Below are 2,689 nucleotides of genomic sequence, written 5' to 3'. Positions count from 1 at the left end.
GGCTGGAAGCAGAACGTTGTTCTAATCTTGAATGTATTTAGGCTGGTGCAAAAGTAATGGCGGTTTTAGCATTTTTGAAATTTGCCATTCCATATTGGAATACATTCTTAAATAAATGTGGTTATGTTATACTTCATTTTAATGTGCATTTCTCACTGTATGTTTTTTCACTCATGACTTATTACTTGCTGTTTATTTTATATTTGTTTTAGACTATGGAAATGACGTTAGCCAAAAAACAAATTCAAGTGATTTTCTTATTCGAGTTCAAAATGGCTTGTAAAGCAACGGAGACAACTTGAAACATCAATAAGAACTGCTAACCAATTTACAGTGCAGTGGTGGTTCAAGAAGTTTTGCAAAGAAGTTGAGAGCCTTGAAGATGAGGAGCGCAGTGGCTGGCCTTGGGAAGTTGACAACGACCAATGGAGAGCAATCATCGAAGCTGAACCTCTTACAACTACGCGAGAAGTTAGTTGCAGAAGAATGCGACATCCATCATTCCATGGTCGTTTGGCATTTTAACCAAATTGGAAGCGAGAAAAAGCTTTACAAGTGGGTGCCTCACGAGCTGACTGAAAATCAAAAGGATTGTTGTTTTGAAGTGTTGTATTCTTTTATTGTACACAAGAACAAATCATTTCTCCATTGGATTGTGACGTACAATGAAAAGTGGATTTTCTATGACAACCAGCAATGACCAGCTCAGTGATTGGAGCCAGAAGCAGCTCCAAAGCACTTCCCCAAGCCAAACTTGCACCAAAAAAAGGTCATGGTCACTGTTTGGTGATCTGCTGCCAGTCTGATCCACTACAGCTTTCTGAGTCCCAGCGAAACCATTACATCTGGGAAGTATGCTCAGCAAATCGATGAGATGCACTGAAAACTGCAACGCCTGCAGCAGCATTGGTCAACAGAAAGGGCCCAGTTCTTCTCCGCGGCAATGCCCGCACGTCATGCTTCCAAAGTTGAATGAATTGGGCTACAGAGTTTTGCCTCATTGGCCACATTCAGCTGACTTCTCGCCAACCGACTACCACTTCTTTAAGCATCTCCACAACTTTTCTTTCTTTTTTTCTTTCTTCTTTCTTTCTTTCTTTCTTTCTTTCTTTCTTTCTTTCTTTCTTTCTTTCTTTCTTTCTTTCTTTCTTTCTTTCTTTCTTTCTTTCTTTCTTTCTTTTTCCTTCCTTCCTTCCTTCCTTCCTTCCTTCCTTCCTTCCTTCCTTCCTTCCTTCCTTCCTTCCTTCCTTCCTTCCTTCCTTCCTTCCTTCCTTCCTTCCTTCCTTCCTTCCCTCCCTTCTTCTTCTTTCTTTCTTTTTTTCTTTCTTTCCTTCTTTCTTCCTTCCTTTCTTTCTTTGACAGTCTCACTCTGTTGCCTGACTAGAGTGCCACGGTGTCAACCTAGCTCACAGCAACCTCAAACTCCTGGGCTCAGGTGATCCTCTTGCCTCAGCCTTCCGAGTAGCTGGGACTACAGGCATGCGCCACCATGCCCAGCTAATTTTTTTAAATATATATATATATACATATATATATATATTTAATTGTCCAGCTAATTTCTTTCTAGTTTTTTAGTAGAGATGTGGGTCTCACTCTTGCTCAGGCTGGTCTCGAGCTCCTTAGCTCAAGCAATCCTCCCACCTCAGCCTCCCAGAGTGCTAGGATTACAGGCACGAGCCACCACACCCAGCCCATCTCCACAGCTTTTGCAGGGAAAACGCTTCTAAAACCAGCAGAATGCAGAAAATGCTTTCCAAGAGTTTGTAGAATCCCAAACCATGGCTTTTTATACTACAGGAGTAAACAAACTTATTTCCTGCTGGCAAAATTTGTTGATTGTAATGGTTCTTATTTTGATTAATAAAGATGTGTTTGAGACTAGTTATAATGATTTAAAATTCATCTTCCAAAACTTGGCCGGGCGTGGTGGCTCACGCCTGTAATCCTAGCACTCTGGGAGGCCAAGGCGGGCGGATTGCTTGAGGTCAGGAGTTCAAAACCAGCCTGAGCAAGAGCAAGACCCCGTCTCTACTAAAAGTAGAAATAAATGAATTGGCCAACTAATATACATATAGAAAAAACTAGCCGGGCATGGTGACATATGCCTGTCGTCCTAGCTACTCGGGAGGCTGAGGCAGCAGGATTACTTGAGCCCAGGAGTTTGAGGTTGCTGTGAGCTAGGCTGACGCCATGGCACTCACTCTAGCCTGGGCAACAAAGCGAGACTCTGTCTCAAAACAACAACAACAAAAAAAACTGCAAATACTTTTGCACCAACCTAATACCATCTTAGGCCTGGCATTTAATCTCCATGGGCTTCAGTCTCTGCACCTACAAAATGAGGGATTTGGACAAAGTATACTGAGATGGACATTAGCATTCTACATGTCTGACCTTGGAGAATTTTGTCAATAGCAAGAAAATGAATAATTGTAAATCTGATTTGTCAAGCTCAGACAGGAACCAGAACTGGGAGTAGGAAGTAAAAGACAGTGGAAAATGTTGGTCTCGAGAGGAAGTATTGTTGGGCACCAAGCTTCTCAATGCACCAGTCAAGAGCTGCACAATGTTGAAAATAGCACTTGTTGTTCTGAGCTTGTGTGTAGGTACCAGCAGATATATGTTGGGATGTGTGCACAATAGAAAGTTCCAGTCATTCAGTGAGGAAAAACCTCACTGTCAGGCCGAT

At 42.2% G+C, this 2,689-nt stretch overlaps 1 pseudogene; it reads left to right on the top strand.

Annotated features, from left to right (window-relative positions):
• Window positions 1–215: 215 nt before the first annotated feature.
• On the top strand, window positions 216–1,861 carry LOC142871871 (histone-lysine N-methyltransferase SETMAR-like; annotated as a pseudogene).
• The last annotated feature ends 828 nt before the right edge of the window (window positions 1,862–2,689 follow it).

The sequence above is a fragment of the Microcebus murinus genome, chromosome 7 (genome assembly GCF_040939455.1).
Source record: "Microcebus murinus isolate Inina chromosome 7, M.murinus_Inina_mat1.0, whole genome shotgun sequence".
In the NCBI taxonomy this organism is placed as follows: Eukaryota; Metazoa; Chordata; class Mammalia; order Primates; family Cheirogaleidae; genus Microcebus; species Microcebus murinus.
The sequence above is the reverse complement of the archived record's forward strand: the minus strand, read 5'-3'. Positions and strand labels throughout refer to the sequence as shown.